Source organism: Rana temporaria, chromosome 11, assembly GCF_905171775.1.
Source record: "Rana temporaria chromosome 11, aRanTem1.1, whole genome shotgun sequence".
In the NCBI taxonomy this organism is placed as follows: domain Eukaryota; kingdom Metazoa; phylum Chordata; class Amphibia; order Anura; family Ranidae; genus Rana; species Rana temporaria.
In genome coordinates, this window is record NC_053499.1 from 7,187,702 (window position 1) to 7,210,979 (window position 23,278).

At 50.1% G+C, this 23,278-nt stretch overlaps 1 protein-coding gene across 10 annotated transcripts in view; it reads right to left on the minus strand.

Annotated features, from left to right (window-relative positions):
- Positions 1-23,278, minus strand: part of LOC120916987 (F-actin-monooxygenase MICAL2-like) — a 300,525-nt gene that overhangs the window by 221,999 nt on the left and 55,248 nt on the right. Inside the window, exon 1 of one of the 10 annotated variants that reach the window (XM_040327944.1) lies at positions 7,355-8,306. The exons of the other annotated variants lie outside the window; for them this stretch is intronic. The gene's annotated coding sequence lies outside the window, so the exon portion shown is untranslated. Of the gene's footprint in view, positions 1-7,354; positions 8,307-23,278 lie in introns of those variants that run through there. 10 annotated transcript variants of the gene reach the window in all.

Consider the following 23,278-nt stretch of genomic DNA (forward strand, 5'->3'; position numbering starts at 1 on the left):
GCCTGAGGATTTAGGAGAAGCCTAGTGACAGCGCCGAGGCTCCAGGCACCTTGCGCCTCATTCATGGCTGCTAATAGTTCCTTGTGACTCCATAAGAATAATACCAGAGGAGTCTGTCGGTATGAACTGTAATAAAACCCAACTCCAGCACCTTAAAAAGTATTCATACCCCTTGAAATTCCCCACATTTGTCATGTTACAGACAAAAAACATAATGGGCCAGATTCACGATCGAGTTACGATGGCGTAACTATTGATACGCCGCGTAATTTAAAAGTTGCGCCGTCGTATCTCTGCGCGGTATTCTGGGAACAAGATACGCCTGAAATATGGCTTTAGCCGACTGACGTAAGTCTTAGTACGCCGCCGTATCTTGGGGTGCATATTTACGCTGGCCGCTAGGGGCGCTTCCATAGATTTACGCCTTGAATATGTAAATGAGCTAGATACGCCGATTCACGAACGTACTTGCGCCCGCTACGCCGTTTACGTTAGGCTTACGTCCGGCGTAAAGTTACCCCTGCTATATGAGGCACAGCCAATGCAAAGTGGACGTCGGCACAAGCGTATCTTCTTACGTCGTTTACGTAAGTCGTACGTGAATGGGGCTGTGCGTAGGTTACGTTCACGTCACAGGCATTGAGCCGGCGTAACTTAGGGAAAAAAATTCAACGCGATACTGAGCATGCGCGCGCATGCGCCGTTCTTTAAGCGCGTCATTTACGTGGGGTCACGATTGATTTACATACAACACGCCCACCTCTTCCACATTTGAATTACGCGGGCTTACGCCGGCCCATTTACGCTACGCCGCCGCAACTTTACGGAGCAAGTGCTTTGTGAATACTGCACTTGCCTGTCCAAGTTGCGGAGGCGTAGCGTAAATGGGATACGCTACGCCCGCACAAAGTTACGCCCATATACGTGAATCTGGCCCAATGTATCTTATTGGGATTCTATGTGATGGACCAACACAAAGTGGCACATAATTGTGAAGTGGAAGGAAAATGATAAACGGTTTTTAATTTTTTTACAAATAAATATGTGAAAAGTGTGGGGGGGGGGGCATTTGTATGGCGCCCCCCGGAGTCAATACTTTGTAGAACCCCCTTTCTCTACAAGTCTCTACCAGCTTTGCACATCTAGAGAGGGACATTTCTGCCCATTCTTCTTCTTTGTAAAATATCCCAAGCTCTGTCAGATTGGATGGAGAGCGTCTGTGATCAGCAATTTTCAAGTCTTGCCCACAGATTCTCAATGGGATTTAGGTCTGGACTGTGACTGGGCCATTCTAACACATGAATAGGCTTTGATCTAAACCATTCCATTGTAGCTCTGGCTGTATGTTTTCCGGCAATTGATGGGGCAGAGTGGCGGCAATTGATGGGGCAGAGTGGCGGCAATTGATGGGGCAGAGTGGCGGCAATTGATGGGGCAGAGTGGCGGCAATTGATGGGGCAGAGTGGCGGCAATTGATGGGGCAGAGTGGCGGCAATTGATGGGGCAGAGTGGCGGCCATTGATGGGGCAGAGTGGCGGCCATTGATGGGGCAGAGTGGCGGCCATTGATGGGGCAGAGTGGCGGCCATTGATGGGGCAGAGTGGCGGCCATTGATGGGGCAGAGTGGCGGCCATTGATGGGGCAGAGTGGCGGCAATTGATGGGGCAGAGTGGCGGCCATTGATGGGGCAGAGTGGCGGCCATTGATGGGGCAGAGTGGCGGCCATTGATGGGGCAGAGTGGCGGCCATTGATGGGGCAGAGTGGCGGCCATTGATGGGGCAGAGTGGCGGCCATTGATGGGGCAGAGTGGCGGCCATTGATGGGGCAGAGTGGCGGCCATTGATGGGGCAGAGTGGCGGCAATTGATGGGGCAGAGTGGCGGCAATTGATGGGGCAGAGTGGCGGCAATTGATGGGGCAGAGTGGCGGCAATTGATGGGGCAGAGTGGCGGCAATTGATGGGGCAGAGTGGCGGCAATTGATGGGGCAGAGTGGCGGCAATTGATGGGGCAGAGTGGCGGCAATTGATGGGGCAGAGTGGCGGCAATTGATGGGGCAGAGTGGCGGCAATTGATGGGGCAGAGTGGCGGCAATTGATGGGGCAGAGTGGCGGCCATTGATGGGGCAGAGTGGCGGCCATTGATGGGGCAGAGTGGCGGCCATTGATGGGGCAGAGTGGCGGCCATTGATGGGGCAGAGTGGCGGCCATTGATGGGGCAGAGTGGCGGCCATTGATGGGGCAGAGTGGCGGCAATTGATGGGGCAGAGTGGCGGCAATTGATGGGGCAGAGTGGCGGCAATTGATGGGGCAGAGTGGCGGCCATTGATGGGGCAGAGTGGCGGCCATTGATGGGGCAGAGTGGCGGCCATTGATGGGGCAGAGTGGCGGCCATTGATGGGGCAGAGTGGCGGCCATTGATGGGGCAGAGTGGCGGCCATTGATGGGGCAGAGTGGCGGCCATTGATGGGGCAGAGTGGCGGCCATTGATGGGGCAGAGTGGCGGCCATTGATGGGGCAGAGTGGCGGCCATTGATGGGGCAGAGTGGCGGCCATTGATGGGGCAGAGTGGCGGCAATTGATGGGGCAGAGTGGCGGCAATTGATGGGGCAGAGTGGCGGCAATTGATGGGGCAGAGTGGCGGCAATTGATGGGGCAGAGTGGCGGCAATTGATGGGGCAGAGTGGCGGCAATTGATGGGGCAGAGTGGCGGCAATTGATGGGCACAGTAGCCGTGTTTGATGCCCTCCCTTGCTCTTGTTAGACCCCAGACAGACAAAGATCTGTAGTTCCGATTGCTGACATCACATGACCAGCAGGCCTCTAAATACCAAACCGAGTGACAACAACAAAACAAAAATACATCTTTTCATCCTTTCTGTGTCACCACTTTCCATGTCCCTCTTTTATAAACGGTGAAATTTCACATTAACGTGAGCAAACTGTGGAAACAGAAGAAGAGAAGAGAAGTGGACATGTTTGTAGGAAGGCCTCAGAGATCCTCCCGGGATGAATCACACAAGATTCTATTTTTTTTTTGGCAATTCCTCCAAGTCTCTCACTCACTCATGTTACACTTAGGTGATAAAATTCCAGTCTCCCTACATCAGACTCGCTCTCCTCCGTGGCCCTTTACCCCCCCAGTAATTCTGGGAACCTGCACTACAAACCCCTCCCATACCTCCCCCACCTCCCTCCCATCATACTATCAATGTTACCGCTCCAAGCTGGCCGGCTCCTACCCTCAATCATCCAGGACCTCCCGACACACCGGATATGTGATTAGGAGCGCCTAGTACAAGCGTTCACCTCCCTTCGAATTCACTGAAAATCTTTATTGATTATGAACATCAAATATAAGCGATGCGTTTCAGGGGGGAAAAGCTGCACTTCTTCAGGGCTAACAGATGAAGAAAGAGGCCTTTCCCCCCCCCGGAATGCATTGGCTGTATCTAATGCTCATGATCAATAAATATTTTAAATTGATTTCTTAGTGAGAAGAATGTTTGTAGTCGGCGCTCCGATCACATATCCAGGAATCGATCGTCTGATGAGTCTTATGGTGGCCATACACACTTTGATAGACACCGGATCCTCCACATCAGCTTCATGCAAATAATATAACAAAATAACAAAATAATAATAATAATAATGGGGTAGATTCAGGTAGCAATTGCATCTGCGTAACCATAGTTACGCAGCGCAATTGCTTACTTGCGCCGGCGTCTCAAATGCTCCTGATTCAGGAACCTCGATACGCCGACTGCAGCCTAAGATATGACTGGCATAAGGCTCTTATGCCAGTCATATCGTAGGCTGCATTCTTACGCTGGCCGCTAGGTGGCGTTCCCGTCGTGGTCAGCGTATAGTATGCAAATTGCATACTAACGCCGATTCACAACCCTACGCGAGCCCTGCGTACGCAGTTTACGTCGTTTCCGTTCGTCGGGTTCCGCGTAAGGCTGCTCCTGCTATTAGCAGGGGCAGCCAATGCTACGTATACCCGTCGTTCCCGCGTCGCGAATTTAAAATTTAACGTCGTTTGCGTAAGTGAATCGTGAATGGCGCTGGACGCCATTTACATTCACTTTGAAGCAAATGACGTCCTTGCGACGTCATTTGCCGCAATGCACGTCGGGAAAGTTTCCCGACGGAGCATGCGCACTACGCTTGGCGCGGGAACGCGCCTAATTTAAATGATCCACGCCCCCTATGGGATCATTTAATTTACGCGCGCTTACGCTGGGCAGTTTTCCGGAGCGCTCACGCAAATTCCGTGAATCAAGCGTAGCGCAGGTAATTTACGGAGGCGCAGCGGCAAAGCGGTACGCTGCGCCTCCGTAAGAAAAGCGCAAAGCTACCTGAATCTACCCCAATATTTTCAGTAATATTAATAATTATAACAATATAATAAATTATAACGGACAGAGCCAGTCTTCATTGGCCGTCGCCGATACCCACCAACAAAAAGCTGCCACTCCATCCTACAGATTTGGGTTGGAAGTCGGGTTGCCGGGCAGATTCTGATTGCCCATAAATGACAAAGCTTCCAATCATAATTTCTCTCCCATTACAAATGTAAATTCCATTTTATTTTTCTTTCGCCTTGCGCCTCGTTCTTGAGCCAATCAATGCTCTCTTTATCTAGCAAACAATTGCCGCCTCTGTCTTATCCAGTGTGTGGGGGCTTCTATTTATATCACTAGGACACTTAGAGATATCTCAGCAGTGCTGGAGAAGATCAGGAAACAATGCAGAAGCTACAAACACCACCAGTGCCGAGTAATCTGCAGTGGAAAATCAGGGGGTCTTTTCTGTTTAAACCTCCGTGGCTACAGCCGGAAAGATGTACATTTCCATTAACTCTGGAGGCTGCTCTATGGCCACAAGCCGCAGGTATGCATTAAAAAAATGGACGCACCCAGGGCTAATATAGTGACTCATCAGTGTTTAACCAGATAAAGACTCAGGGGCAGATCCACAAAGAAATTACGCCGGCGTATCTATTGATAAGCCGGCGTAATTTCAAAATTCCCGCGTCGTATCTTGTTTTGAATCCTCAAAACAAGATACGACGGCATCCCGGCTAGATCCGACAGGCGTACGTCTTCGTACGCCGTCGGATCTTAGATGCAATTTTTCGGCGTCCGCTAGGTGGTGTTTCCGTCTAAATCAGCGTCGAGTATGCAAATGAGCTATTTACGGCGATCCACGAACGTACGTCGGCCCGGCGCATTTTTTTTTCCGTCGTTTGCGTTCGGCTTTTTCCGGCGTATAGTTAAAGCTGCTATACTGAGGCGTACTCAATGTTAAGTATGGCCGTCCTTCCCGCGTACAATTTTGAATTTTTTACGTTGTGTGCGTAAGTCGTTCGCGAATAGGAATTTGCGTAGAATGACATCACCGTCGTAAGCATTGGCGGGTTCCGGTTTAATTTCGAGCATACCCCAGGGACGGCGCATGCGCAGTTCCAAAAAAACGCTGTTTACGTCGGGTCACGACGTATTAACATAAAACACGCCCCCATTAGATCCATTTGAATTCCGTGCCCTTACGCCGCGATAGATACACTACGCCGCCGTAACTTATGGCGCGGATTCGTTGTGGATTCAAAGCAAAGTAAGTTATCTTAGATACGCTGCGCCCGGCGCAGATGTCTGTGGATCTGCCCCTCAGACTTCAAACCAGCTGCTTACAAACACTGCGCCACATCACTTAATTGGTTATAATAACTTATACATTGTATCCTCTATTCAGTCCATATACATTGGCCCAGATTCACAGAGAGCACGGCGCACATTACGCCGCCGTAGAGTAACCACTGTACGCTACGCCAACGCAGCGCAGAGAGGCAATAATGGAATTCAGCAAGCCAGTGCTCCCAACGCTGCGCCAGCGTGGCGTGGGTTTCAAAGGCGTACGCCGGCGTAGGTGGAAGTGGGCGTGACCCATGCAAATGAGGCCTGACCCCATGCAAATGATGGGCCGAGCGCCAGACAGGTACGTATCACGAACTGCGCGTGCGTCGTAACGTGGACGCATACCCCTGCGCCTGCTCACAACCACGTCGGAACAACTGCCTAAACTACGCCGGATCACTGCGTACGGCGTGAACGTAACCTACACCCAGCCAGACACACGTCCAACGTAAAATACGCCGGCTTGTGTTCCCAGGTGCAGACCTTTGCATGTCTGCTGCCGGGTTACACCTCCTTTATGGGGAAAAACTTTACGCCGGACATACAACTTACGCGCACCTCGCGTAGCCTGCGTTGGGCGCACGTACGTTTGTGAATCGCCGTATTTCCCTCATTTGCATGTTTGAATGGCTAATCAATGGGAGCGGCACCATGCACCCAGCCTAAATGTGCGCCCACCCTACGCCGGCGTAAGCAAGTTACGTCGGCGGGGTGTAGCCTGGTTTTAGGCGCATATCTGTTTGTCGGTCTGGCGCACAGATACGACGGCGCACATTTGCACTTACGTCGGCGTAACTTGTTATACGTCGGCATAAGTGCTTTGTGAATCGGGCCATTGTATCCTCAATTCGGACCATATACATTGCATCCTCTATTCGGTCCATATACCTCCTTTCATCCAAAATAAAAAATAAAAAAGTTTGGGCTATACATAGAATACAAGATCAGATTTCGCGAGGTGCATGCAAGTGACGTCCATTTGGCCAACCATTTATTTGTACAATCTTGGATTGTTTGCCCCCCTTACTACAAGCAGACCTCAACTTCCCTCCAACTTTGAAAGCTCTAGGACACTCCCACCATCCCGCTAACCAATGGGAAACACACAGACAGGAAGTGATGAAATATCCGTCCAACCGGGGACACAGACAAAAACAAATTTTTAGTAGAGCGGGGCAAGGATAGAACTTTGGACAATATTTTTCTATTAATACCCTTATCTTCCAGGTTTTCCAGATTGTCTTGCAGGTCATCCTGGTTGTCCAGGTTGTACAGTTTGTCCAGGTCATTCTGGTTCTCCAGGTTGTCCTGTATCCAGGTTGTCCAGGTTGTCCTCCAGGTTGTCCTGTTTGTCCAGTTTGTCCTCCAGGTTGTCCTTACCAAGTGACAAGTGACACGTGACACCCCCACCATTACTTCCCCCTCTTAGCCCCATTTCTTGTTCTGGTGACACATGAATAGGAAGTGAGGAAAATCCCTCAGTTGGGTCACAGACAGAACAAAAAGCAGACTGAATTTCGAAATTAGTCCCCACTCCACCGAAAAAAAAAAAGAATAACGGGTTTCACTTCAACATATATATTGACTTATCTCAACACCTTCATGAAGATCTACAGTCATGGAATAAAGAAGGAAATGGGGATTTAGGTATACTCACCACTCGCCATCAATCCAGTGCCACCTGTACACCGCAGACTCACGGCTGGATGCCCCTGTGGAGATCGGTTGACCAGTCGATGCCCTACGTAGTACCGCCTTAGTAATGTCCAAACACCAGGGTGTATTTCAGCACCATTCTTCAGGTCCGTACGGTGGATCCCGATCCCAGAGGAGAGCCTGCTTTGTTCAGACAGGCTATCTTTAGTTCAATGTCAGAAGGGGGTCCTTGTTGCGGAGAGAGCCGAGTCCGCAGGCACAGTATTGCCAAGTATGGCTGTGTGCAGGGACTTGCTCCATTGTGCTCTCTGCACTTGGACGCTTCCTCTTATCTGGCAGTTTTGCTGGAGGAATGTGAGATATTCCAGGCATGAAACCATTCTGACAAGTGCAGCTCTGCCCAGCAGGACTGACCCTTCCATTAGCAATGTTTCCTCAGGCTAGGGCAGAGCTTGCTGGCCTTGTTCTGCTGACAGGACTGAGGCCTACCCAGCCCTAGAGGCAATCCTTCACCACAACTGGTGATATCCCTACCCAGCATAGAGGCAATCCTTCACCACAACTGGTGATATTCCTACCCAGCAAGAGGCAATCCTTCACCACAACTGGTGATATTCCTACCCAGCCCTAGAGGCAATCCTTCACCACAACTGGTGATATTCCTACCCAGCCCTAGAGCCAATCCTTCACCACAACTGGTGATATTCCTACCCAGCCCTAGAGCCAATCCTTCACCACAACTGGTGATATTCCTACCCAGCATAGAGGCAATCCTTTACCACAACTGGTGATATTCCTACCCAGCATAGAGGCAATCCTTCACCACAACTGGTGATATTCCTACCCAGCCCTAGAGGCAATCCTTCACCACAACTGGTGATATTCCTACCCAGCCCTAGAGCCAATCCTTCACCACAACTGGTGATATTCCTACCCAGCCCTAGAGCCAATCCTTCACCACAACTAGTGATATCCCTACCCAGCATAGAGGCAATCCTTCACCACAACTGGTGATATTCCTACCCAGCCCTAGAGCCAATCCTTCACCACAACTGGTGATATTCCTACCCAGCATAGAGCCAATCCTTCACCACAACTGGTGATATTCCTACCCAGCATAGAGCCAATCCTTCACCACAACTGGTGATATTCCTACCCAGCATAGAGGCAATCCTTCACCACAACTGGTGATATTCCTACCCAGCCCTAGAGGCAATCCTTCACCACAACTGGTGATATTCCTACCCAGCCCTAGAGCCAATCCTTCACCACAACTGGTGATATTCCTACCCAGCATAGAGCCAATCCTTCACCACAACTGGTGATATTCCTACCCAGCCCTAGAGCCAATCCTTCACCACAACTGGTGATATTCCTACCCAGCATAGAGTCAATCCTTCACCACAACTGGTGATATTCCTACCCAGCCCTAGAGCCAATCCTTCACCACAACTGGTGATATTCCTACCCAGCATAGAGCCAATCCTTCACTACAACTGGTGATATCCCTACCCAGCCCTAGAGCCAATCCTTCACCACAACTGGTGATATTCCTACCCAGCCCTAGAGGCAATCCTTCACCACAACTGGTGATATTCCTACCCAGCCCTAGAGCCAATCCTTCACCACAACTGGTGATATTCCTACCCAGCCCTAGAGCCAATCCTTCACCACAACTGGTGATATTCCTACCCAGCAAAGAGGCAATCCTTCACCACAACTGGTGATATTCCTACCCAGCATAGAGGCAATCCTTCACCACAACTGGTAATATTCCTACCCAGCATAGAGGCAATCCTTCACCACAACTGGTGATATTCCTACCCAGCATAGAGGCAATCCTTCACCACAACTGGTGATATCCCTACCCAGCCCTAGAGCCAATCCTTCACCACAACTGGTGATATCCCTACCCAGCCCTAGAGGCAATCCTTCACCACAACTGGTGATATCCCTACCCAGCCCTAGAGGCAATCCTTCACCACAACTGGTGATATTCCTACCCAGCATAGAGGCAATCCTTTACCACAACTGGTGATATTCCTTCCCAGCATAGAGGCAATCCTTCACCACAACTAGTGATATTCCTACCCAGCCCTAGAGGCAATCCTTCACCACAAGTGGTGATATTCCTACCCAGCATAGAGCCAATCCTTCACCACAACTGGTGATATTCCTACCCAGCATAGAGGCAATCCTTCACCACAACTGGTGATATTCCTACCCAGCCCTAGAGCCAATCCTTCACCACAAGTGGTGATATTCCTACCCAGCCCTAGAGGCAATCCTTCACCACAAGTGGTGATATTCCTACCCAGCATAGAGCCAATCCTTCACCACAACTTGTGATATTCCTACCCAGTGAGAGGCAATCCTTTACCACAACTAGTGATATTCCTACCCAGCCCTAGAGCCAATCCTTCACCACAACTGGTGATATTCCTACCCAGCCCTAGAGGCAATCCTTCACTACAACTGGTGATATTCCTACACAGCATAGAGGCAATCCTTCACCACAACTGGTGATATTCCTACCCAGCCCTAGAGGCAATCCTTCACCACAACTGGTGATATTTCTACCCAGAAAGAGGCAATCCTTCACCACAAGTGGTGATATTCCTACCCAGCCCTAGAGCCAATCCTTCACCACAAGTGGTGACATTCCTACCCAGCATAGAGGCAATCCTTCACCACAACTAGTGATATTCCTACCCAGCAAGAGGAAATCCTTCACCACAAGTGGTGATATTCCTACCCAGCATAGAGGCAATCCTTCACCATAACTAGTGATATTCCTACCCAGCATAGAGGCAATCCTTCACCACAACTGGTGATATTCCTACCCAGCATAGAGGCAATCCTTCACCACAACTGGTGATATTCCTACCCAGCCCCAGAGCCAATCCTTTACCACAACTGGTGATATTCCTACCCAGCATAGAGGCAATCCTTCACCACAACTAGTGATATCCCTACCCAGCATAGAGGCAATCCTTTACCACAAGTGGTGATATTCCTACCCAGCCTACCCCAAATGGGCATTGTTGACCCTCTTTTCCACTTACAGTAACTGCTGCATTTCCCACCCTAGGCTTACACTCGAGTCAATACGTTTTCCCATTTTTTTGTGGTAAAATTAGGTGCCTCTGCTTATTTTCGGGTCGGCTTATACTCGAGTATATACGGTATGTACTTAATACGGTACCAAGACTATTACGTTACTCTGAACCTTTTGTAGAAGCTCTGATTTGCTACGTATTTTCAAATGCTAGCATTTATTTATTTTTTTGGCCGATGTTGACGATGTCACTTTAAATGTGTGATGATGTGTCTCATGCTCCTAATTCTTCATGGCCTGCCTGGAGGAAAGTGTGACAAAGTGATGTCTTTGCTTGAAAATTCTTCGAACTTCAGGCTTCCTCTCTATCCTGGGAGGTAAACACCCCACAAGCTCATAGGGGGGGAGGCCGCAGTGAGGTGTCCACACACGTCTGCAATCTGTCATCGCAGCACTTCACTAAACTTTGCTCGCAGCTCTTCAAACCCTTAATTTACAGCCCCCAGGGGGCAAATCACAGCCAAGATGACTCAATTAAAGTGAATAAATAGTGGCTTTATCTGGAGAGTCAGCAGCTATGTAAAGCTCTGTAATGATGAAACTGACAACTGGGCCTCTTCTCCTAAAGCCGGTGCTGGGCGGGGTGTAAAGAGAACCGGTCACATTTTGGGTTTCGCCAAGAATATTCAGATTTGGAAGCACTGAAAGGCTTAATATTATACGGCTTTACAGAATGATGTTCATAACACATTTATCAAAACTTGGACACCTTGGGTGACCTACTATGACCCAGAGAACTTTGACCCATCACTAGAGTTGCACAAATAATCATTAAAAAGATCGCGATCTCGATTCAACCCCCCCTCACAATCTCTATTGCAGAGTTTCCCAATTCTTTCATGGGTAACAACTTGTTACAGCGTTACTAACAAGTGTAGAGACGTCTCTGCTCACTCTGGCAGTCTGCCAAGTTTTTAACAACATTTAGCCGGATTCAGGTAGAGCGGCGTATATTTGAGCGGGCGTAGCGCAGCTCATATGCGCTACGCCGACGTAATAGAGAGGCAAGACCAGTATTCACAAAGCACTTGCTCCCTAAGTTACGGCGGCGTAGCGTAAATGGTCCGGCGTAAGCGCGCCTAATTCAAAGTAGGCAGGTAGTGGGCGTGATGTATTACAATGAAGCGTGACCCCATGTAAATGAAGGGCCGAACGAACGACGCATGTGCGCGCATGCTCAGAATTACAGTGCATATACTCCCTAAGATACGACGGCTCAATGCGCTCGACGTGAACGTAACCTACGCTCAGCCCCATTCACGTACGACTTACGTAAACGACGTAAAATACGACGGCTGTTCCGATGTCCATACTCTAACATGACTTACACCTGCTATTGAGGTGCTTTATCTTTACGCCGGATGTACGCCTTACGTAAACGGCGTAGATTACTGCGACGGGCGTAAGTATGTTCGTGAATCAGCGTATCTAGGTCATTTACATATTCGACGCGTAAATCAATGGAAGCGCCCCTTGCGGCCAGCGTAAATATGCGCCCAAGATACGACGGCGTAGGAGACTTACGTCGGTCAGATGGAGCCGAAATTCAGGCGTATCTCCTTTGCAGAATCAATCGCATAGATAAGACGGCGCATCCGAGGACTTACGCGGCGTATCTGTACATACGTCGGCGTAAGTTTTTGTGAATCCGGCTAATTGTCTGTGCTGATAGATAAGTAGAAACATTGTAACTATTCCTACTTTGTCATGAATGATACTTTGTAACACAAGAAAGCAAGCTGCCAATGATGGCCCAGATTCACAGAGTGTGGGCGCACATTACGCCGCCGTAGCGCAAATGCCGTACGCCACGTCGGCGTAGCACAGAGAGGCAAGCATTAAATTCAGCAAGCCAGTGCTCCCAACGCTGCGCCAGCGTGGCGTAGGATTCGAAGGCGTGGGCCGGCGTAGGTGGAAATGGGCATGACCCATGAAAATGATGTGCCGAGCGCCAGACAGATACGTATTACGAACTGCGCATGCGCCGTGACGTGGACGCATAACCCTGCGCCTGCTCACAACCACGTAATAACAACTGCCTAAACTACGCCGGATCACTTCATACGGCGTGAACGTAACCTACGCCCAGCTAGACACACGTCCAATGTAAAATACACCGGCTTGTGTTCCATGGTGCATACCTTTGCATGTCTGCTGCTGGGTTGCACCTCCTTTATGGGGAATAACTTTACGCCGGACGTACAACTTACCCGCACCTCGCGTCGGGCGCACGCAGGTTCGTGAATCGCCGTATTTCCCTCATTTGCATGTTTGAATGGCTAATCAATGGGAGCGGCACCATGCACCCAGCCTAAATGTGCGCGCACCCTACGCCGGCGTAAGCAAGCTACGTCGGCCGGGTGTAGCCTGGTTTTAGGAGCATATCTGTTTGTGGGTCTGGCGCACAGATACGACGGCGCACATTTGCACTTACGTTGGCGTAACTTGTTATACGTCGGCGTAAGTGCTTTGTGAATCCGGGCCGATGTGTATAGACAACAACCCAGAAAATAACTGACCTTTAATAATAGCATTCTATTCTAATCCATTACATCCCAGAGCAGGAGGTCGCGGGCCACATCAGAGGGCTCCGCGGGCCACATCAGAGGGCTCCGGGGGCCACATCAGAGGGCTCCGCGGGCCACATCAGAGGGCTCCGCGGGCCACATCAGAGGGCTCCGCGGGCCACACATTCTAATATATTTTTATGATTTTATGTATATAAAACTTTTAATATTAGTATTTTACTCTAGTATACATGTTACTCTTTGCTCCGGAAGGCTCTCAGTGCAGGTTAATAAATACAAAAATGTGAAGGAAGCGCTATTTTAGTCAGATGGCAATAAATGTAGAACTAACATTACTTCCGCATTAAGGAAGAACCGAGAGCCGTAGCGACCGCAGCGTTGCATTGTAAACAGGATGTTTAAATACTACTTAACCCCTTATGCCTGCAGACAGTACACGGATGTACTAATAAAAAGCACAGAAAAGAGACCCTGTCAACACATTTATTCAGGGCAAAGTGACAGCAGAGTGTAAAGTAAAGTCACAAAGAATAAAATCCACTTTTGGTGAAGCAAATGCCTTCACAAGCTCAAATATTACCTTGTAAGGTAGCATTGACATCATCATTGTGCAGTTCATAGTCTGTGCAAAGAGTAAAAGCTGTGGGAGGGGCCCAACAGGTTCCACCCACTACAGGCTGCCTGCAGGAAACTGCAGGAGAGGGGCGGAGACAAGACCAGTCATCTTGCACAAGGAAAGAGAGCAGAGCTGTGGGAGGAGCCCGGCAGCCCCACCCACTTCAGAAAAGGACAGTAGGGGGGGGAAACAAGACCAGTCACCCTGCACAAAGGAGAGAGAGCAAAGCTGTGGGAGGAGCCCAGCAGCCCCACCCACTGAAGAAAACTACAGAAGAGGGCGGAGACACGACCAGCTACCCTGCACAAGGAAGAAAGAGCAGAGCTGTGGGAGGAGCCAAGCAGCCCCACCCACTGAAGAAAACTACAGGAGGGGGCGGAGACAAAACCAGTTACCCTGCACAAGGAAGAGAGAGCAGAGCTGTGGGAGGAGCCCAGCAGCCCCACCCACTGAAGAAAACTACAGGAGGGGCGGAGACAAAACCAGTCACCCTGCACAAAGGAGAGAGAGCAGACTGTGGGAGGAGCCCAGCAGCCCCACCCACTTCAGAAAATAACAGTAGGGGGCCTAGACAAGACCAGGCACCCTGCACAAAGGAGAGAGAGCAGAGCTGTGGGAGGAGCCTGGCAGTCCCACCCACTTCAGAAAACTACAGGAGGGGGCTGAGAAAAAAACCAGTCACTCTGCACAGAGAGAGAGCAGAGCTGTGGGAGGAGCCCAGAAGCCCCACCCATTTCAGAAAACCACAGGAGGGGGCGGAGACGAGACCAGTCACCCTGCACAAGGAGAGAGATCAGCAGTGAGCGGTCTTTAGTCTCACACTGGATTACTGCACAGATCTGGAAGAAATACACAAAACTCAGGATTCCGGAGGAACAACCATGATTATTATTATTATTATTATTATTATTATTATACAGGATTTATATCGCACCAACAGTTTGCGCAGCGCTTTACAACATGGCCGATTAATGAATTTCGAGGGTATTCAATTATCCTAGAGTTCAGCTTTAACTGTGATTTTTGTCTCGGAGCCCAGAATCAACACCGAATTCTATTACGTCTGATTCAACATCTTAACGAGCTCCCGGGGAATCCTGGGAACGCGAGATACAGACGGACAGCGGGGAGTGATCTGCGTATTGTAATATCACTGGGTTGTTATTTACAGCTATTATACAGATATTAATGTCTCCGGATCTCCAGAGTTCACACACAGGATACTTTCTCATGAATGATACTTTGTAACACAGGAGAGCAAGCAGCCAATGATGTGTATAGACAACAATATCTGTGAACCAATCTACCGCCATCTTTGTTATACCAAACGGCAACAAAGTTATCTAAAGGCAAATTTTATTTTAAAAAAATGTTATTTTGTAGCATTTATGTTTCCCTCTGTGGGACCCCACTGGGACAAACTCTCTTCACTTCCTGTTTCAGAGACACAGAAGGGTGTAAGAGGAAATTTTTCCGAAGATTGGAAGATTGTCCCTCACCCGTTCAAGTGAAAACTTTGGATTTCCCCCACTGTTTGTACTGGAGACAATGGTAGGAAGGGACTACACCGACCATCAATGTAAGGAGAATTCTTCCCACTGACCTCCAACGTATGGAGGGAACTACACCAACCATCAGTGTAAGATAGCATTGTTTTCTTTGACCATGAATCCCACCAATTTTAAGAAGAATTCTTCCCACTGGCCTCCAAAGTCTGGAGTAATTAAAATGATCACCAATATAAATCAGAATTCTTCCTACTGACCTCCAAATTATTGAGGAGCTAAACCGACCACCAATGTAAGGAGAATTCTTCCCACTGGCCTCCAATTACACTGGCCACCAATGTAATGTTGCCTATTTCCATTGACCTCAAAAGCGGAATAACTAACTTTGGACTTTCCCCCACTGTTTGTACTGGAGACAATTGTATGAAGGAACTACACCGACCACCAATGTAAGGAGAATTCTTCCCACTGACCTCCAACGTATGTATGGAGAGAACTACACCGACCATCAGTGTAACATAGCATTATTTCCTTTGACCATGAATCCCACCAATTTTTTGAAGAATTCTTCCCACTGGCTTCCAATGTATGAAGGAAATAAACTGACCACCAATGTAAGGAGAATTCTTCCCACTGACCTCCAAAGAATGGAGAAATAACACTGACCCCCAATGTAACGTTGCCTAATTGACCACAAATGTGGTATGGCTAATGTACCATGAGCTATAGGTATAAATTTTAGCAGGGGTTCCCTGAAACCTTTGGATCTTTTGGTTTGTACTGGAGACAATGGCACGAAGGAACTACATCGACCACCAACGTAAGGAGAATTCTTCCCACTGACCTCCAAAGTATGGAGAGAACTACACCGACCATCAGTGTAACATAGCATTATTTCCTTTGACCAAGAATCCCACCAATTTTTTAAAGAATTCTTCCCACTGGCCTCCAAAGTATGGAGGAACTAAACTGACCACCAATGTAAGGAGAATTCTTCCCATTGACCTCCAATCTATGGAGAGAACTACACCGACCACCAATGTAAGGAGAATTCTTCCCACTGGCCTCCAAAGAATGGAGGAATTACACTGGCCACCAACGTAACGTTGCCTATTTCCATTGACCACAAATGTGGTATGGCTAAAGTACCATGAGCTGTAGGTCTAATCTTTAGCAGGGGTTCCCGGAGACCTAAAATTATTTCAAGGGATCCTCCATGGCAAACATTTGCGATTGGCTGCTCTATCGCTTCTCTTTGTACTTTGCTCACCATCGCCTATACTCAGGTATTTTCCCTTAGATGATCCTGGGTGCCACGGAGGTAATCGTGATTTATAGTTAATAATAAAGAAACCGTCAGATAAGAGCGAGCTTATCTCTCAGGCTCCATAGGCGCCGTTCTTTTTTTATGACCGCAAACTCCTGGAAAAATGCACTTAACACCGAGCACTTTGAACCAAACATCATGGCGCAACGCGGATTTGATTTCAGCCTCAAGACATAAAAAATGAAAAAAAAAAAAAAAAAAAAGGAACCGTCTGTGTTAATTGGCAAATGCAACCGGCAAGAACCTCGAACTTGGCTCCTCCATGTGGCAGAAAATAATTAAAAGCACATTTGCCTGTAATGCGTTTCGTATAATTATCATTCCTCCCGAGCGTGATTTATTGTGTCTATTATTATCGCCCGAGAGCCGCTCCAAAGGTCAGCCTGATGTAGGTAATGTTTGAGAACGCTCACGCCCTTTGTAATAGTCCCAAATCTGGCCTTGCTTCTTCCTTCTACTCCAGAGGTGGCCTTGCAGCACCGGGGCCCTGGGGTCAGTTCCCACCAGGGAACGAGAACTCCCACTTTGGCAAAATTTGCTCCAAAATTAGAAGACAACATTTTTTCTTTGGGCTTCAAAGTGAACTCCAACTTTCCCTACAGTCTCGCACAGTTGTAGATGTTTTGTGCTTACTCTGATTTCACGGCACACTGTGAGCTTCTCACAAGTGCAGCAAGTAAGATAAAGCCTGTCTCCTTTCCTGGCTGGAGATCTTACAGCATCATCTAGCTCAGGGGTCTCCAAACTTTCTAAGAAAAGGGCCAGTTTACTGTCCTTCAGAGTTTACGAAGGGCCGGACAGTGGTCAGTAGGAGTCGAAAAAGGTCCCGACATCAGTGGGAAAAATTCATGCCCTATTGCTTCAGTGTGAGTAATTGTGCCCCGTCATTGGGTCCCATTGTTGGTGTCATTGTGAGGAATTGTGTCCCATCGTTGGTGTCATTGGGCCCATTTGTTGGTGTTATTGGGCCTTTTTGTTGGTGTCATTGGGCCCATTTGTTGGTGTCATTGGGCCCATTTGTTGGTGTCATTGGGCCCCTTTGTTGGTGTCATTGGGCCCCTTTATTGGTGTCATTGGGAACCTTTGTTGGTGTCATTGGGAACCTTTGTTGGTGTCATTGGGCCCATTTGTTGGTGTCATTGGGCCCATTTGTTGGTGTCATTGGGAACCTTTGTTGGTGTCATTGGGAACCTTTGTTGGTGTCATTGGGAATCTTTGTTGGTGTCATTGGGAACCTTTGTTGGTGTCATTGGGCCCCTTTGTTGGTGACATTGGGCCCCTTTGTTGGTGACATTGGGCCCCTTTGTTGGTGACATTGGGCCCCTTTGTTGGTGACATTGGGCCCCTTTGTTGGTGACATTGGGCCCCTTTGTTGGTGACATTGGGCCCCTTTGTTGGTGACATTGGGCCCCTTTGTTGGTGACATTGGGCCCCTTTGTTGGTGACATTGGGCCCCTTTGTTGGTGACATTGGGCCCCTTTGTTGGTGACATTGGGCCCCTTTGTTGGTGACATTGGGCCCCTTTGTTGGTGTCATTGGGCCCCTTTGTTGGTGTCATTGGGCCCCTTTGTTGGTGTCATTGGGCCCCTTTGTTGGTGTCAGTAGGAGAAACTCAATGTCCCATTGTTGGTATCAGTAAATGTAATAGTGCCCCGAGGGCCGGATAAAAGCAAGAAAAGGGCCGCACCTGGCCCCCGGGCTGCAGTTCGGAGACCACTGATCTAGCTCATGGGTGCTCAACCTGTGGCCCTCCAGCTGTTGCAGAACTACAAATCTCATGAAGCATTGCAAGGCTGACAATTACAAGTATGCCTTCCAAAGGCAGAGGCATGATGGGACTTGTAGTTCTGCAACAACTGGAGGGCCACAAGTTGAGCACCCGTCATAATATAGAGGTCAGTGTCACCCCCCTTCTTCATAATACAGAGGTCAGTGTCACCCCCCTCCTTCATAATATGGAGGTCAGTGTCACCCCCCCCCCCTCCTTCATAATACGGAGATCAGCGTCACCCCCTCCTTCATAATACGGAGGTCAGCGTCACCCCCCCCCCCTTCATAATACAGAGGTCAGTGTCACCCCCCTCCTTCATAATACGGAGGTCAGTGTCACCCCCCCTTCATAATACGTAGGTCAGTGTCACCCCCCTCCTTCATAATACGGAGGTCAGTGTCACCCCCCCTTCATAATACGGAGGTCAGTGTCACCCCCCCTTCATAATACGGAGGTCAGTGTCACCCCCCTTCTTCATAGAATGGAGGTCAGTGTCACCCCCCTTCTTCATAATACGGAGGTCAGTGTCACCCCCCCTCCTTCATAATACGGAGGTCAGTGTCACCCCCCTCCTTCATAATATGGAGGTCAGTGTCACCCCCCCTCCTTCATAATACAAGGGTCAGTGTCATCCTCCCTCTTGTAATAAAGGGGTCAGTGTCAGCCCTCCATAACACAGGGGCCCCCTATAAAGACCCCCATTAGATCAGCTGAACTGGAAGTATGTGTGTCCGGGTTTCACCCGGATGCATTTGTCAAAACCCGAACCGTCCGGGTCAAAACCGGACAGGTGGCAACCCTAGTACCTAGAGAAGCACAGTCATCACTGGGACGATGTGCTTCTTTATGCCATGCAGGCAGATCATGGCAGTGGGAGGGGCACGTAGCTTCATACAGCACTCTGCCAGACCCTCATTATCTGCCTGCATTGCGTAGAGTAGCACAGAGGCCCAGCGAGGACGTCACTGGGACTAAAATAAGGTATGCAAGAAGGATAGAAACTTTTTTTTTTTATTTAAGAATTACAACCGGTAAAACGGAAAAATACAAGCGGGATAAACTTCCGCTTTAAAATGACAAAATGCAGACTGCGCCACCAGAGGACGGAGCATTAATCCCGAATGAAACACAACGCGCTGTCCATCGGAGGAGGCCGCGGGTTCAAAGCTTGGCAGACAGAAGCGACCGGGTATTAGGCGGGGATTACGGCGGAGACACTAATAAGGTAACAATCACAGCGAACCATTTCATCCGCACCAACAATATCACAACATTGGCTTCCCCAACAATGGACCCATTGTCAGCCCCTGGAAATCCCATTGTACTGCCGTCTCTGGCAAAACAAGACCTGTTATTCTTCATCACAAAAAATCCAACAACACAATTTAATATTTTCAGATATTATATTGTGTAGGTGTGTGTGTGTGCGTCTTCCAGAATCTGAAACTATACGAGAACATAAATGACGGTTAGAATATAAAGGGAACGTCTCAATCATGGGCATCTGCAGGTAGGGGCAAGGGGGGTCAAGTGCCCCCCCAGAATCAGGGATCGGATCGGCGCTGTTAAATTAAGAACAGTGGTGTCGCTATGGGGGCCACCCGCCAGTGGGGTGACACCATCAAAGTGCTGTCAAGCCCCCCCCCCCCCCCCACATTAGTGTAGTGTGACTGCGGGCTCTTTTCCCTGCTCAGTCCAGCAGAGAACTTGGCGGCGCTGTGACAGGAGAAAGGCGAGCTGCGGGCTGTCAGAGGATTCCCCCGCTTGCCCCCCCCCCTTCACATGTAAGGGAGAAGAGACAGCGGCTCTCACTAGGTTTGCCACCCAGCTTCCTGCCCGCTCCGTTCCTTCCCCCATTAGCCATAACTGAGGGCCAACCAAAGAAGACCAGGAGAGGAGAGTATCATGGGACATTTAGTCCCGAAGATTGTCGGCTCCATTTTCCACAGGGAGGAGGCTACAGCTCGATCAAGAGAGAGATTGAGAGACTGCAGCCTGGGAAAAAAAAGCTGATGGAGGGAATGCTACAGGACAAAGAAAGAGGAGTGTGCTGGGAGAGAGAGTCACACTGCCCAGCACCACCAGAGAGAGAGCCACGCTGCCCAGAGCCACCAGAGAGAGAGCTACACTGCCCAGCGCCACCAGAGAGAGAGACATGCTGCCCAGCGCCACCAGAGACAGAGCCACGCTGCCCAGAGCCACAAGAGAGAGCCACGCTGCCCAGAGCCACAAGAGAGAGAGCCAAGCTGCCCAGCGCCACCAGAGAGAGAGCCACGCTGCCCAGCACCACCAGAGAGAGAGCCACGCTGCCCAAAGTCACCAGAGAGAGCACTACACTGCCCAGCGCCACCAGAGAGAGAGAGACACGCTGCCCAGCGCCACCAGAGAGAGACACGCTGCCCAGCGCCACCAGAGAGAGACACGCTGCCCAGCGCCACCAGAGAGAGAGCCACACTGCCCAGAGCCACCAGAGAGAGAGCCACGCTGCCCAGAGCCACAAGAGAGAGAGAGCCACGCTGCCCAGAGCCACAAGAGAGAGAGCCACGCTGCCCAGAGCCACAAGAGAGAGAGCCACGCTGCCCAGCGCCACCAGAGAGAGAGCCACGCTGCCCAGCGCCATCAGAGAGAGCCACGCTGCCCAGCGCCACCAGAGAGAGAGCCACGCTGCCCAGCGCCACCAGAGAGAGAGACACGCTGCCCAGAGCCACAAGAGAGAGAGCTACACTTCCCAGCGCACCAGAGAGAGACACGCTGCCTAGCGTCACCAGAGAGAGAGCCACGCTGCCCAGCGCCACCAGAGAGAGAGCCACGTTGCCCAGTGCCACCAGAGAGAGAGCCACGCTGCTCAGAGCCACAAGAGAGAGCCACGCTGCCCAGCGCTACCAGAGAGAGAGCCACGCTGCCCAGCGCTACCAGAGAGAGAGCCACGCTGCCCAGCGCTACCAGAGAGAGAGCCACGCTGCCCAGCGCTACCAGAGAGAGAGCCACGCTGCCCAGCGCCACCAGAGAGAGAGAGCCACGCTGTCCAGAGCCACCAGAGAGAGAGCCACACTGCCCAGCGCCACCAGAGAGAGAGAGCCACGCTGCCCAGTGCCACCAGAGAGAGAGCCATGCTGCCCAGCGCCACCAGAGAGAGAGCCATGCTATACATTCCATGGTTGAATGAAGGTATCGGTGACCCCCATGTGGATATCAATGCAGGGGGGGGGGTTGTTCCTGACACTCGTTAGAAGGGGTTTGGAGAAGCTACAAAATGTCTTCAACATTTCAGGACAAGTCCATTTGAATGCGACTACCACCATGATAAATGAGAACTTTCAAAGACATATGAAGATTTATAGAGATTTCGACATTTCAATAAAGATGTCAGGGTTAGGGGTTAGGGTTTGGGGTTAGGGTTGGGTTAGGGTTAGGGTTCTGTTAGGGGTTAGGGTTAGGGTTAGGGTTAGGGTTCTGTTAGGGGTTAGGGTTAGGGTTGGGTTAGGGTTAGGGGTTAGGGTTTCCCCTTGAAGAATAAGGCTAGAACCCAGGAATTGGAACAGGGACCTTCCCCAGGGGTCAAAGATCAGAAGCTGGGTTCCCAGACGTCAAAGGTCATGAGGCGTGGCTGACCCACCCCCACCAAAGTGTACTGCCTACCCCAACGAAGTCTGGGAATGAACAAGTCAAGGAAAGATTTCAGTCTTCCAGAAGGTGGCAACCATATGGACACCTTCCCGGCTGCCTTCCGATGGAGATGTCCAGCTTGGGGCACCCACCAATCACAGCCACTGGACCAAGCCACTGGACCAAGCCACTGAGCAGTTCCAGGGTTACCGGTGCTCAGCTGGCTTCCCTCTGTAGTGCTCCGGGACCCACATATGTAAATGGTAGGGAATTCAGTAAGCCTTGTACAACCTCATCTTCATTCTTCTCTCCTCCGACGTCATAGGAAAGATGTAAGCAGTGGTTATTACCGAGGTGTCAGCTCCTCCGCACCACTCACTCCATCCAGGAGCAGTCACGGCCCAGAGCGAGGGCGCTGATCCAGAGCATGACGGCCCGGGTTGTATACATAACTGCGAACGCTTAAACAAGCATTACAGCTAATTAGGTAGATTAGAATTCACAGCCGATTTGAAGTATAAACTTTCACCGGGAAACATTCTTCTGAGCCTAGAAAATGAATTAATGAGCTGTTTTGTCTTTACATTAAGTCTCTTGTGGTGGCCTCGGGGTACGGCTGCCAAGTTCCTATACAAACTCTGCGGTGACACCTTGTAATGATCAGGAACAGCGACAAAGGGACTGCGAAAACTACAAAGACGTAGGAAAACCAGATTCCGGGATGTGGCTTATGTGTGACATTCATTTAGGACCCCAAGTGTCAGTATGTCATTGTTCTGGATCCCCAAGTGTCAGTGTGTCATTGTTCTGGACCCCCAAGTGTCAGGGTGTCATTGTTCTGGACCCCCAAGTGTGTGTTTCATTGTTCTGGGGCCCCAAGTGTCAGTGTGTCATTGTTCTGGACCCCCAAGTGTCAGTATGTCATTGTTCTGGATCCCCAAGTGTCAGTGTGTCATTGTTCTGGACCCCCAAGTGTCAGTGTGTCATTGTCCTGGATCCCCAAGTGTCAGTGTGTCATTGTTCTGGATCCCCCAAGTGTCAGTGTGTCAGTGTTCTGGACCCCCAAGTGGCAGTGTGTCATTGTTCCGGGCCCCCAAGTGTCATTGTTCTGGGGCCCCCAAGTGTCATTGTGTCATTGTTTCGGGCCCCCCAAGTGTCAGTGTGTCATTGTTCTGGACCCCCAAGTGGCAGTGTGTCATTGTTCCGGGCCCCCAAGTGTCATTGTGTCATTGTTCTGGACCCCCAAGTGTCAGTGTGTCATTGTTCTGGACCCCCAAGTGTCAGTGTGTCATTGTTCCGGGCTCCCAAGTGTCAGTGTGTCATTGTTCCGGGCCCCCAAGTGTCATTGTTTCGGGGCCCCCAAGTGTCAGTGTGTCATTGTTCTGGACCCCCAAGTGGCAGTGTGTCATTGTTCCGGGCCCCAAGTGTCATTGTGTCATTGTTCTGGACCC